General features: G+C 39.2%; 1 protein-coding gene across 5 annotated transcripts in view; it reads right to left on the bottom strand.

The window, feature by feature from the left end:
* The window catches only part of PLD5 (phospholipase D family member 5), a 424,183-nt gene that overhangs the window by 110,901 nt on the left and 298,048 nt on the right, over positions 1–15,234 (bottom strand). The gene's annotated exons all lie outside the window — the stretch shown is intronic.

Below are 15,234 nucleotides of genomic sequence, written 5' to 3'. Positions count from 1 at the left end.
AGGATATAAGTGAGGCAGTTTCCCTGGGAGACTAGGGGATGGAGAGGAGGGATTCACTCTTTAGGCCACATATCCCAAGCAGAAATCTGCTGAGGAGAGAAGTCTGCTCTGGCCCTCAGGTCCAACTCTGATGCCCCGCAACAAGGCCCCTCTGTTGACTAGGGTCTTAGGGCAGCTTTACAGAGTAAACTAGCTTCTCCTCTCCTTCCTTTCCCCCTCCTTCCTTCTCCCTCTCCCTCCTTTGACAGCATTTCCTCCTGCATAAAATATGATCAATTTTTTTTGAAAAATATTTTAAAATACTTATTGTGTGCCAGATATGCAATACCTCATGAACATCTGGAATAATTCTATGCTGTAGTTATTGTTATTGGCACATTACGGAAGTCAGGAGAATGATGTTTGAGAGGTTAAATAACTCAGAAAAATTACCCAGTGGCAAAGCCAGGGATAAATTCCAAGTCTAAAGTCTAAGCTTTTAGCCCATACCCTATAGTTATGTGGGAAAGACACAACACATACACACACACACACACACACACACACACACACTCAGAACAAAACCACCCATAATCTCTTCATTCAAAGGTAACCCTGTTAGAATTCAAAATCTTTCCACAAATATAAAATTAGGTAACTCTTGAATCTAAATAGAATAATTGAGCAACTTCTGTTTTGTAGACTGCTACTTTTTTCTGAGCAATATAATCTGAACATTTTTCACATGTCAGTGGCTAGTCTTCCTCAACCTGATTTTTGGAGGATGACTGGCATTCTATCATGTGGGTATCTCATTGTTTACTTACCCCAATCTCTTTCTAATTTTAGGAATTGTGCTGCAGTGTACATATTTGTACACAGTTTTATGAATCTACCTCTGAGCAGCCACTAGGGTAACCTGAGGTGGCAGGGCTGGAGAACAGAAGTTTTTGGCTGAACCCAATCCCAAGTGAGTCCCATCTCTGCTGAGGCTGTGGTCACCCACTAGCACAAATCCCACTGTGACACAGGGTACCTCTGGTCTTGCTGCTTTGTATCAAATTGTTAGAGCCATTTAACAGTAGCTCTCAACAGCTATATAACAAAAAGCTCTTAGGAAACTAAGATACTGGGGACAGGTGGACCTGGTTGAAAGATACCATGGTTTTCTCAGTTGAAAGATACCATGGTTTTCTCAGTTGAAAGAGACTGAGAGGTCTGGGCTGAGTGGGTAGGTAAGTGGCTGATCTGACACTTTCCCTTTATTTGGCTGCCTCAGCAGAATTTGTGGGGATAAAAAAAGATATTATATGAGAGCTTTGCTCTGAAAAAGAGGGACAAGACTCCTCCAGGTTGGTTATGACTTTTACGGCAACTGAGAAATTTAAAACCACAGCTTTGACTATATGGATCTTTGTTGGTAAAGTGATATCTCTGCTTTTTAATATGTTGTTTAGATTTGTCATAGCTTTCCTTCCAAGGAACAAGCGTCTTTTAATTTCCTGGCTACAGTCACCATCCTCAGTGATTTTGGAACCCAAGAAAATAAAATTTGCCACTGCTTCTACTTTATGTTTCTACAAAGCATACTTGCCAGTGCCTACATAATAGAGAATTAAAGGAAAAATTTGCCCTCAAAAGAGCCAAAATGGGCATTTTTATTGCATACACAGTTGTTAGAGAAAGTTAGCTTGAAAAAAAGGAATCTTCTCAGAATTCCAAAATTGAGGGAATAGATCTTTCTAGGAAAACTTGCCTTTTTCTCCCTGTGCCTTGAGACCAGTGCTCTTAGGAACACTTATCCATACCTTCTCTAATTCCTGAGAATGGGATAGGGGGAGAGAAAGATCTTTTAAATTTAACTTATTCCAACTGTTATAAACTAGTGAGCTTTATTTTGTAATACCTGATTCATGACTAAGTTTAGAAAATGAAGCTATGAAATCTCTGGTTGTGTCTGTCTATATATTTACATGTGTAACTATATGTCTTTACCCTTGGGTGCTATGCTGCTGCTAAGTCGCTTCAGTCGTGTCCAACTCTGTGCGACCCCATAGACAGCAGCCCACCAGGTTCCCCGGTCCCTGGGATTCTCCAGGCAAGAACATTGGAGTGGGTTGCCATTTCCTTCTCCAGTGCATGAAAGGAAAAGTGAAAGTGAAGTTGCTCAGTCGTGTCTGACTCTTAGCGACCCCATGGACTGCAGCCCACTAGGCTCCTCCGTCCATGGGATTTTCCAGTCAAGAGTACTGGAGTGGGGTGCCACTGGGTGCTATAATCAAATTTAATTTGTAAATGTGCTGTGTTATGCTAAGTCACTTTGGCTGTGTCGGACTCTGACCCTATGGACTGTAGCCACCCTGGCTCCTCTGTCCAGTGGAGTGGGTTGCCATTTCCTCCTTCAGGGATCTTTCCGATCCAGGAATCAAATTCCCATCTTCTGGGGCTTCTGCATTGGCAGGTAGATTCTTTACCACTGAGTCACCTAGGAAGCCCCAATTTGTAAATAAGCTCCATTTAATTGGCTTAAAGGAAATCAAGTGTTTATATAAATTCTCAGAAATATAAAAGAAAAACTGGCCAGAATGAATTTCAGGTTCATGTGAACTGGGAAATAATATTAAATTAATACCTGGAGTTAAATTTTATTAATTTAATTAATATAGACATGTCTGTAGAGTCAACATTAAGTATAACACCTTTATTGTACCTAGGTTTAATAGAAATCAAATAAGATCTTATGTTTGTTGCAAATTTGTAAGCAAGAAAAATGACTTGGAATGATGAAATTTTTATAACTAAATTAAATGTAAATGAAATAAGAGCTTTTGGGTGAACTCTTTGGGAATAACTATTTTAGGAATGTCTACTCAAGAATAATCTCTCCAGATACTTAGTAACTTAAAATTTTAGAGTTGTACTAAATTAAGTTATATAATGAAAGTTGACTGAATAACTGTGTCATTCCAGAAGAAAATAAAGTACTGAAACTAATTACTGAACATTGGTGTCCTTTTACAGAAAAAATAAAGGTATTTAGAACTATCGATAAATATGTTTGGTGCTATACTGAGATATTTTCTATATGAAAGCACATATTTTTAGAAATTGTTGTTGGTATTTATGATTGCCCATCTACAGAATGCAAAGATAAAAGTTAATTAATAATTGGCTAATTCTTAGTCTTCACTAGAAATTAAGGTTTTTAAGAGTTGAGGATTCTAACTTAAAATATAATTAAAGCTACTAAAAATAATAAGGGAAGCATTTCATTATATAGTAGGAAAGTGAGATGTGTGTTTTCAGTAAAAGACAGTATGAGGAATGAAATTGTATTTTGTTGAGGGAAAAGAAAGCAATTTTTGTCCTAGAACTGATTGTTTCTAAATGGAAAAAATAAGGGACAAACCAACATGGATACCAAAAGTGATGAAGGATTGTGGAAAAGAGATTCTGAGAAAAGCGTTATGTGCATGGTCAGGATTGGCTAAGTTTAGAATAAATTTAGTTGAGTAAGTGAATTTTAAAAGTAAACTGATGAAAAACTTGAATTTAATTTTTCTCTCTGTTAAGAGGACAAGGTTTCTTAAAACATTGGGCTGCTTTTGATAACAGATTTTTAGTTTCTTTACCTTTTAAGCAATCTGTTAAGTATTTGCCTTTGAAATATTTTATTGTACCTTGGGCTTCCCTGGTGGCTCAGACAGTAAAAAAAAAAATCTGCCTACAATGTGCGAGACCTGGGTTCAATCCCTGGATTGGGAAGATCCCCTGGAGAAGGGAACGGCTACCCACTCCAGTATTCTGGCCTGGAGAATTCCATGGACTGTATAGTCCATGGAGTCTCAAAGAGTTGGACACAACTGAGCAACTTTCACTTTCTTTACTTATTGTCACCTTGGTTAAGTGAATAAGCATTATTTCACTGTGGTCTATGATACTATTTGACCAACTGTTTTAAAACCTTTTTGATATTTTTTGCAAAATTTCCATATTAAATTCTAATGAAGTTTCTTTGATCTCTAGATAACTTTGGGATGTATCAGAGGCTCCCTGAAACATCCCAAAGAAATATCCTAAGTTAACTAGGTCCATTCGGTATGTGAAATTACACAGGAAGTATTGTCACATGAGTAATAAATCTTCGTAGGTTATATTATATGGGTAAATGTTCTTAATGCTGATATTCTAGAAATTATGTGGAATTCCTAAAAATTTGGAAGGCCCTGGTAAATGTTATCAGTCATAATTCTAGTTAATGTCTTTTTTTTTTTTTTTCCAGTTAGTAACTAAAATTGTGTGCATCACAGCAGGAACCAAGTTTCTTTGTCAACTGCATTGTAATCAGGTCTTTAACTGTGCCTTCATAAGTAAAACAGCTATGGTTTTACTCTGATGCTTTTGAAAAAATGTCTTCTCGTCAGGAAGATTTAAGGAAGGGCTTTTTCACAAGCACAGATTTCTGATAACTTTCATATCATACTGCAGAACTGGGTAAGACATTAAAGAATTCTAATGAGAAACTTGATGGCTTTATAAAACTGTTAACAAAAAGGATTATTTACATAGGACTGAATGAACTGGTTAAAATGGTTGTAATTTTTATGGTTTCTGTCTGAAACACTACTGGCTTCTAATCTGTATTTTCCAGATATAAAAAAACTCTTCCCCTCAAGCTAATTATGAAAGCAGGATTGAAACATTTATCTTTTCTCTCTACCTGATAGCTCTAGAGATTGGAAACTTTTAGGTTCTCAGCAACTTTATCAGATAAATTAGGGAAGCCACCTCCTAATAGGAGCAGGAATCTCAAGGTACTTTGGGGATCTTGAAAAAAAGGAGTTTGTTAGCAGAACAAGCCTTCAGGTACTTTTTTCGGGAGAAGATTTTATATAAGCCCAAATTCTTACATCTCCTCATACCTATAAAAGCTCTAAAATCATTAATAGTGATATCTGCTCTCCATGACTAGCAACAAGTCTCTGCAAAAATGTTTGCTTGGCTGCATGCACCCACCTTCACTAAAATCATATATAGACTGACCTTCCCCTTATCTCTTTGGAGCATTTCCTCAGAGTTATCTGAGATACTGTTTCCTAGATATAGTTCTCACTTTGCCCCAAATAAAACTTAACTCACAACTCTCATTGTAAATTTTTTCAGTGGACATAATAGTTACATTTTTTCAGTCGATACTATAGTTACTTTGCATGTATCCTTTCCTCCAGAGAAGCTATAATTTATTCAGCTCAGTTGAGTCCCTCAGTTGTGTCTGACTCTTTGTGACCCCATGGACTGCAGCATGCCAGGCTTCCCTGTTCATCACCAACTCCTGGAGTTTACTCAAACTCATGTCCATAGAGTCAGTGATGTCATCCAACCATCTCTTCCTCTGTCATCCCATTCTCCTCCCGCCTTCAATCTTTCCCAGCATCAGGGTCTTTCCCAACGAGTCAGTTGTTCACATCAGGTGGACAAAGTATTGCAGTTTCAGCTTCGACATCAGTCCTTCCAATGAATATTCAGGACTGATTTCCTTTAGCATGGGCTAGTTGGATCTCTTTGCAGTCCAAGGGACTCTCAAGAGTCTTCTCTAACACCACAGTTCAAAAGCATCAATTCTTCAGTGCTCAGCTTTGTTTGTAGTCCAACTCTCACATCCATACATGACTACTGGAAAAACCATAACTTTGACCAGATGGACCTTTGTTGGTAAAGCAACCGCTCTACTTTTTAATATGCTGTCTAGCTTGGTCATAGTTTTTCTTCCAAGGAGCAAGTGTCTTTTAATTTCATGGCTGCAGTAACCATCTGCAGTGATTCTAGAGCCCCCCAAAATAAAGTCTCTCACTGTTACCATTGTTTCCCCATTTATTTGCCATGAAGTAATGGGACCAGGTGCTATGATCTTAGTTCTCTGAATGTTGAGTTTTAAGACAACTTTTTCACTCTCCTCTTTCAGTTTCATCAAGAGGCAGTTTTGTTCTTCGCTTTCTGCCACAAGGGTGGTGTCATCTGCATATGTGAGGTTACTGATATTTCTCCCAGCAATCTTCATTCCAGTTTGTGCTTCATCCAGCCCAGCATTTCTCATGATGTACTCTACATATAAGTTAAATAAGCAGGGTGACAATATACAGCCTTGACATACTCCTTCCCTATTTGGAACCAGTCTGTTGTTCCATGTCCAGTTCTAACTGTTACTTCTTGACCTGCATACAGATTTCTCAGGAGGCAGGTCAGGTGGTCTGGTATTCCCATCTCTTGAAGAATTTTCCACAGTCTGTTGTGATCCACACAGTCAAAGGCTTTGCCGTAGTCAATAAAGCAGAAGTAGATGTATTTCTGGAACTCTTTTGCTTTTTCAAAGATCCAGTGGATGTTGGCAATTTGATCTCTGGTTCCTCTGCCTTTTCTAAATCCAGCTTGAACATCTGGAAGTTCACAGTTCATGTACTATTGAAGCCTGGCTTAAAGAATTTTGAGCATTACTTTGCTAGCCTGTGAGATGAGTGCAATTGTGCCGTAGTTTGAGCATTCTTTGGCATTGTCCTCCTTTGGGATTGGAATGAAATCAGATCTTTTCCAGTCCTGTGGCCACTGCTGAGTTTTCCAAATTTGCTGGCATACTGAGTGCAGCACTTTCACAGCATCATCTTTTAGGATTTGAAATAGCTCCACTGGAATTCCATCACCTCCATTAGCTTTGTTCATAGTGATGCTTCCCAAGGCCCACTTGACTTCGTATTCCACTATGTCTGGCTCTAGGTGAGTGATCACACAATCGTGATTATCTGGGTCATGAAGATCGTTTTTGTACAGTTCTGTGTATTCTTGCCACCTCTTCTTAATATCTTCTGCTTCTGTTAGGTCCATACCATTCCTGCTGTTTATTGAGCCCATCTTTGCATGAAATGTTCCCTTGGTATCTCTAACTTTCTTGAAGAGATCTCTAGTCTTTCCCATTCTATTGTTTTCCTCTATTTTTTTTTTTGCATTGATCACTTAGGAAGGCATTCTTATCTCTCCTTGTTATTCTTTGGAACTCTGTATTTAAATGGATATATCTTTCATTTTCTCCTTTGCCTTTGGGTCTTTTCTTTTCTCAGCTATTTGTAAGGCCTCCTCAGACAACTATTTTACCTTTTTGCATTTCTAGTTTCTCCTTAATAATTATAGAATATCAAGTATCTCCACACTCCTTCAAGCCCTTTTCCAAAAGAGATGAAAAACAGTGAAAAACTATGAGCAGGGTCATCAAACATTAATAGCCAACTTTTCGTTGAGAAGGAAATCATTTAATGCTTCTCTGTATGTATTATGGAATAAAAGAAGAACTCAGACATCCCAGCAAACCACACATGCTCTTCTGTGTCCCTACCCTATCCTCCAACTGATCAAATAGTAAAGAACATTCAAAACAGTGTTCCTATCTCTGATTTCCACACGAGCTTATTAAAGGAACAGACATGAAGTCAAAGTAGCTCGAATTTTATCAATCCTTCAAATGTATCAATCTTCAAATGATAGAAAATTTTTATTATTTTCTATCAGAAGAAAGGTACTATGCAAATTTCTATGAAAATTAATATTTACCTAACATTTGTATTTTCCAAATGTTTGTATCATTATTTACTAGTTAGCATAACATTCAAAAGCAGAGACATTACTTTGCCAACAAAGGTTCGTCTAGTCAAGGCTATGGTTTTTCCTTTGGTCATGTATGGATGTGAGAGTTGGACTGTGAAGAAGGCTGAGCGCCGAAGAATTGATGCTTTGGAACTGTGGTGTTAGAGAAGACTCTTGAGAGTCCCTTGGACTGCAAGGAGATCCAACCAGTCCATTCTGAAGGAGATCAGCCCTGGGATTTCTTTGGAAGGAATGATGCTAAAGCTGAAATTCCAGTACTTTGGCCACCTCATGTGAAGAGTTGACTCATTGGAAAAGACTCTGATGCTGGGAGGGATTGGGGGCAGGAGGAGAAGGGGACAACAGAGGATGAGATGGCTGGATGGCATCACTGACTCGATGAACATGAGTCTGAGTGAACTCCAGGAGTTGGTGATGGACAGGGAGGCCTGGTGTGCTGTGATTCATGGGGTCGCAAAGAGTCAGACATGACTGAGCGACTGATCTGATCTGATCTGATAACATTTGAGAACCATCATAAGCTTTAAATACAGGGAAATTCCTTTTTTAATATAGTTCCAGTAGTGACAGTGAATGTTATCCCTTCACTTCCAGGCAGGTTTTAATCATGTGAGACAAAATTGTCAGCTCTTCTAAATCTTCTAATTTTGAATTTAGTAAGTTGCCACATCACCTAGTCCTTTCCATAGAAGATTAGAATTCTTAATATTACAAAAATCAAGACTCAATCTGAAATCTGGAAAATCTTTAAGGTGCTCTCTATGCCTCACACATCCAAAGCAAGTGGTATTTATTCAACAAACATTTATTTATGGCCTACGTGTGTCAGGCATCAAGTCTGTGCCTTGTCTTAACTGAGCTTAAAGTCTATAAGTAAAAACATGCATTACAGTGTGGTGAATGCTGGGAGAGTAGCAAGCCCTGAGGGCTAAAGAAAGGAGGCATGGCTGAGGTTGAAGGATGTAGAAGGAACTCAGACGGGGGATTTTTCTTCTAAGCTGCCATTTGATTTCCAGACTGTTCTGTTTGGGTTTTTTTTTAAACAAAACAAAAACAAGTCAGTCTCTCACCTGTGCTATTATGTAACAACTATATTTAAATCAAATTTCAAGTCATTATTTTTTAACTTAGCTTCGTTTTAAGCATTGATATGCACAAAATAATGAGTCTAATGTACTCATTATTTTATCCTAACACACATTTAAAAAGTATATTTAAAAAAGTCCAGGAAGACCTAAACTCATCTAACATACCATCAGTGGCATACAAGTCCTATGTTGGAACATGGCCAGTGCTGATAAATGTTAAGCAAGGAAGGGGTGGGGGAATTTGCTGATTTTTAGGAGCATCATTCTGTTAAAATGATTAAACAAGGAGGCTATTAGACCAAGGCAGCTTTAATGCTGTGGTGGCTACAGAAGCAAGGAAAACCTAAGCCTGTAAAGGCCTAATGGTTATAAAATCAAGATGACAAGGACCACCAACCACAAGCAGCTAACTAGATTTTAAGCCAAAATCCATGAAATAATGTCCTTTCTTTGCTTCTGAACTTTCTCTCTTATCTATCCCCTGGCTAGGATTGGCAGAACACTCCTACCACTACCAATTTGGTGCTGTTCAATTCCAATCAATATTTGTTCAATAAACTCTTAAAATTTTTACTATGCCTCAATTTGTCTTCTAATAATTTTGTGTGGTGAATGATACCTAGTAAGAATGGAGACAGGAAAAAACTTGGTGTTCACACATGCTAAGTTGCTTCAGTCATGTCTGACTCTTTGTGACCCTATGGACTAGTAGACTGCTAATCTGCTAGACTCCTCTGTCCATGGGATTCTCCAGGCAAGAATACTGGAGTGGGTTGCCCTGCCCTCCTCCAGGGGGTCTTCCTGACGTAGGGATCAAATACACGTCTCTTAGGTCTCCTGCATAGGCAGACAGGTTCTTTATCACCAGCGCCGCCTGGGAAGTCCAGGAGAAACTGTTAGAATGTCATTAGCAATCATTTAAGAGGGAAATGACAAAGGCCTAAATTAAAGTAGTAATTGTAGAGATGGAAAAGGGAACAGCTTCCAGAGACATAAGACTGTACACTAGTTTGATTTTACACTGGTACACACAGATTGATTTTAGAGGTTAGTGAAAAAAGGAGTCAAAGATAAATTTAGGTTCCTTTTGGGGACCAGTGCAAGGAATGGTTATGCCATCTATAGAGATCCAATATAAAGGAAAAAGAACATTAGGATCAGGGTAGGGGTGTTGCATCGATTTGATTTTGCATAAGTTGATTTTGAAATATTTTAAGAATATCCAAGTAGAAATGTTAACTTTGTAGCTAAAAATATGAAAATGGGGCTTAGGAGAAATAATCAGCTGCTATCAGCATATAGGTGATGAATGATGCCACAGATGAAGAAGCAATCAACACAGGAGGAATATGGAACTTGAATGGAAGAGAAGAGGATAAGAAAGAGAAGAGGCCAAAATTTAAGAACAAGATAGAGTATTCAAAGTCAGCAAAGGAGACTGAGAAGGAATAGTCAGAGACATAGGAGAGAAGAGTCACAAAAAGCAAGGGGTTAGACACGTCCAAGGAAGAGAAAAGAGTAGCATACAGTGTCCACAGCTACAGATAGGTCATGTAATGTCTAATATGGCTCCACAGGGACTAATAACCCAAAGTCCCTTGTAGTTTTGACAAGGTAGCTTCAGTGGAGTTGGGGCGGAACCCAGACTGCTGTCGTTTGAGGACTGCATGGGGTGGGGATAAAAAAAAAAATGGGGACAGCATGCAAAAGCCTGAACATGGAGAAAAGGGAAGGAGAGAGGAGACACAGCAGGCGGAGGGGTCTGGGTTAGATATTACTGAGTTCTTGTTTTTTGTTTGCCCCCAGTCGACTTGAGCATGTTTTTATGCCAAGGGGAGAGAACAACTTAAAAGGCAGAATGTAACTATAAAGGCAAAAGAGAGGGAAAACAGATAGAAGGAAATCCCTGATAAAGTGGGACCAGATGCCAGATGACAGGGTTAATGTTGGAAGAGAAACAAAGAACCCCCTCTTTGGAGACTGAAGGAAAGGAGGTGAAGATGAGCATGAATGTAGGTAAGTTTACTGGCACGAAGTATGAGGTTAAGAGATGCCCAATTTGGCAGCCTCCAGTCTGTTTGCTTGTTGTGCTTAATTAAAAAAAAAAAAAAATTGGTTAGAAGACTTGAGAGGAGCTGTGAATATATGGAATAACCTGTTATAGATGAGAGAGGAGAAAGTTAGCAGACCCACCAAGGCATGAGGAAGGGCTGGGAGAAAAGTAATTTACAAAAAGATAAAACATGGTAGGAAAGAAGGGGGCAGATAAATAGCAGGCAATTATAAGGGTTCATGCTGAGCAGAATGCTGGAAACAACAGAAATAGTGCTTTGCATCTTAACCCACACTACTTTTTACAGCATTAAAGCAGGACCTGGAGATTATCATACTAAGTGAAGTGAGTCAGAGAAAAACAAATATATGATATTGCTTATATGCAGAATCTAAAAAATGATACACATGAACATATTTACAGAACAGAAAACACTCTCAGAATAAACTAAATGGTTATCAGGAGGAAAGGGCTGCAAGGAGGGATAGACTGGGAGTTCGTGATTGACATATATACACTGCTATATTTAAAATAGATAACCAGGACTTCCCTGGTGGTGCAGTGGAAAAAATCCACCTGCCAATGCAGGAGACATGGGTTTGATCCCTGGTCCAGGAAGATTCCACATGCTGCGGAACAACTAAGTCTGTGAGCCACCACTACTGAGCCTGACCTCTAGAGCCCATGAGCTACAACTACTGAGCCCACGTGCTGTAACTACTGAAGCTCACACACCTAGAGCCTGGGCTCCACAACTAGATAAGCCACTGCAATGAGAAGTCCGCGCATCGCAACAGAGAGAAGACCCCGTTCGCCGCAAGAGGAAGCCTGTGCAAAGGGAACAAGATGCAGCGCAGTCAAAGATAAACAAATAGAATTTTTAAAATTCTTTAAATAAAATAAAATATATAACCAACAAAGACCTACTATATAGCATAGGGAACACTGCTCAATATTCTGTAATAATCTAGATGGGAAATGAATTACATGTATAATGTATAACTGAGAAGACTCTGAGAGTCCCTTGGACTGCAAGGAGATCCAACCAGTCCATTCTAAAGGAGATCAGCCCTGGGTGTTCTTTGGAAGGAATGATGCTAAAGCTGAAACTCCAGTATTTTGGCCACCTCATGCGAAGAGTTGACTCATTGGAAAAGACTCTGATGCTGGGAGGGACTGGGGGCAGGAGGAGAAGGGGAAGACAGAGGATGAGATGTCTGGATGGCATCACGGACTTGATGGATGTGAGTTTGAGTGAATTCCGGGAGTTGGTGATGGACAGGGAGGCCTAGCGTGCTGCGATTCATGGGGTCGCAAAGAGTCGGACACGACTGAGCGACTGAACTGAACTGAACTGAACTGAATCGAATCACTTTGCTGTACACCTGAAACAAATACAACATTGTTAATCAACTATGCTCCAACATAATTTTTTTTAAGTAAGTGTATTTAGGATGTTAAGATTGAACACAGAAAAAAAGTCACAGAAGTAAAAGACATCATTCACTTGTGTATGCAATGACTAGTCTCTACATGGCTACTTGAAACACAGCAGGTACTGCTCAAAGTCAGTGAGTAGCAGACCAAAGAGGAAAACCTGTGTTTTGGTCTCCTTCGGAGAACTGATACATGAATGGCTGGAGATGATGGTCACAGGATCCCTAGGAGTCAGATGGCTTTCAGGAACTTTTAAATTTATTCCTTTGTTTATACTTATATAAATTCCTATTTTTTTATATCTCTTAAAGGATATCCTCTCCAAATTCTAGTATCTATTTAATAGAAATGCATAAAGTCATCACTAGATTGAATAGATACAATCTTCTTACTTTTATAACATCACAAAGCTCAATATGCATAAAACTTCCCTTAAAAATGCTGTATCTGTCAACATTCTTATGTATTAGAGACAAAAGCTTCAGCACAAGTTTTTATATTTTAGAGCAAATGTATGACTGATACAATTACATTATATGCATCAGATGACCCCTTCTTAAAGTTTAAACATATGGAATTGCAACCTATCTGAGTAGATTGAAAAGAGACTAAAAATACAGATGGGGTGGGTTTGGCGTTATCAGCTGAAAATTTTCTATCACAAATTGAGTTATTGCACAGGCATAAAGGCAAATACATCAGCTGCATTCCCAAGGATGACTTGCATCATATGATAAGAACAAGGTCTTCCTATCAGAAATATCACAGTGCTGGGTATGTGCTTTAGGAAAGTGAATGAATTCTGTCTGTCTGAACTTAGGGGCTCACAGGTCAAACACACACACACACACAAAAACATACCTGGGTAAGAGACAGAGGCTAGAGTTGGATGTCATTGATTAACTGTTTACTATGAGCTATATACCTGCCTCTGATGCTTTTTATTTATTTCTCCTGATGAGTTAGCAGGTAAAGAATATGCCTGCAACACAGGAGACAAGGGAGATGCAGCTTCAATCCCTGGGTCAGGAAGATCCCCTAAAGGAGGAAATGGCAACCCACTCCAGTATTCTTGCCTGGAAAATTCCATGGACAGAGGAGCCCGACGTGGAGAAGAAAATCCTGCCAGAAAATCCCTGGCAGAGGAGCCATGGGGTGACAGAATTGGACATGACTGAAAGCAACTGAGAAAACAGCACACAGCCCTCAAAAAGTTAACATTATCCTGATTTTATTGAAAAAGACATTGAGGTTCAGAGAAAGTGAGCAATTTGGCCAATGCTACATAACACAGTAAATGTTATTGTTCAGTCACTCAGTTGTGTCCAAATCTTTGAGACCCAAAGGACTGCATCACGCCAGGCTTCCCTGTCCTTCACCAACCCCCAGAGCTTGCTCAAACTCATGCCCTTTGAGTCAGTGATGCCATCTAAACATCCTGTCCTCTGTCACCCCTTCTCCTCCTGCCTTCAATCTTTCCCAGCATCAGGGTCTTTTCTCATGAGCTGGATCTTCACATCAGGTGGCCAAAGTATTGGAGTTTCACCTTCAGCAACAGTCCTTCCAATGAATATTCAGGACTGATTTCCTTAAGGATGGACTGGTTGGATCTCCTTGCAGTCCAAGGGACTCTCAAGAGTCTTCTCCAACACCACAGTTCAAAAGCATCAATTCTTTAGTGCTCAGCCTTCTTTATGGTCCAATTCTCACATCCATACATGATTACTGGAAAAACCGTAGCTTTGACTAGACGTACCTTTGTTGACAAAGTAATATCTCTGCTTTTTAATAAGCTATCTAGGTTAGCACAGCTTTTCTTCCAAGGAGCAAGTATCTTTTAATTTTATGGCTCCAGTCACCATCTGCAGTGATTTTGGAGCCCAAGAAAATAAAGTTTCTCACTGTTTCCATTGTCTCTTCATCTATTTGCTATGAAGTGATGGGGCCAGGGACTGGAATGCAAAAGTAGGAAGTCAAGAAATACCTGGAGTAACAATAAAATTTGGCCTTGGAGTACAGAATGAAGCGGGGCAAAGGCTAATGGAGTTTTGCCAAGAGAATGCACTGGTCATAGCAAACACCCTCTTCCAACAACACAAGAAAAGACTCTACACAGGGATATCACCAGATGGCTGACACTGAAATCAAATTGATTATATTCTTTGCAGCCAAAGATGGAGAAGCTCTATACAGTCAGCAAAAACAAGACTGAGAGCTGACTGTGGCTCAGATCATTAATGCCTTATTGCCAAATTCAGACTTAAATTGAAGAAAGTAGGGAAAACCACTAGACCATTTAGGTATGACCTAAATCAAATCCCTTATGATTATACAGTGGAAGTGACAAATAGATTTAAGGGGCTAGATCTGATAGACAGAGTGCCTGATGAACTATGAACAGAGGTTTGTGACACTGTATAGGAGACAGGGATCAAGACCATCGCCAAGAAAAAGAAATGCAAAAAAGCAAAATGGCTGTCTGAGGAGGCCTTACAAATAGCTGTGAAAAGAAGAGAAGTGAAAAGCAAAGGAGAAAAGAAAAGATATATGCATCTGAATGCAGAGTTCCAAAGAATAGCAAGGAGAGATAAGAAAGACTTCCTCAGCGATCAATGAAAAGAAAGAGAGGAAAACAATAGAATGGGAAAGACTAGAGATCTCTTCAAGAAAATTAAGAGATATCAAGGGAACATTTCATGCAAAAATGGGCTCAAGAAAGACAGAAATGGTATGGACTAACAGAAGCAGGAGATATTAAGAAGAGGTGACAAGAATACATAGAAGAACTGTGCAAAAAAGATCTTCACAACCCAAATAATCACGATGGTGTGATCACTCACCTAGAGCCAAACATTCTGAAATGTGAAGTCAAGTGGGCTTTAGGAAGCATCCCTACAATCAAAGCTAGTGGAGGTGATGAGCTATTTCAAATCCTAAAAGATGATGCTATTCAAGTACTGCAGTCAGTATGCCAGCAAACTTGGAAACCTCAGCAGTGGCCACAGGACTGGAAAAGGTCAGTTTTCT

Source organism: Bos indicus, chromosome 16, assembly GCF_029378745.1.
Source record: "Bos indicus isolate NIAB-ARS_2022 breed Sahiwal x Tharparkar chromosome 16, NIAB-ARS_B.indTharparkar_mat_pri_1.0, whole genome shotgun sequence".
NCBI lineage: Eukaryota > Metazoa > Chordata > Mammalia > Artiodactyla > Bovidae > Bos > Bos indicus.
The sequence above is the reverse complement of the archived record's forward strand: the minus strand, read 5'-3'. Positions and strand labels throughout refer to the sequence as shown.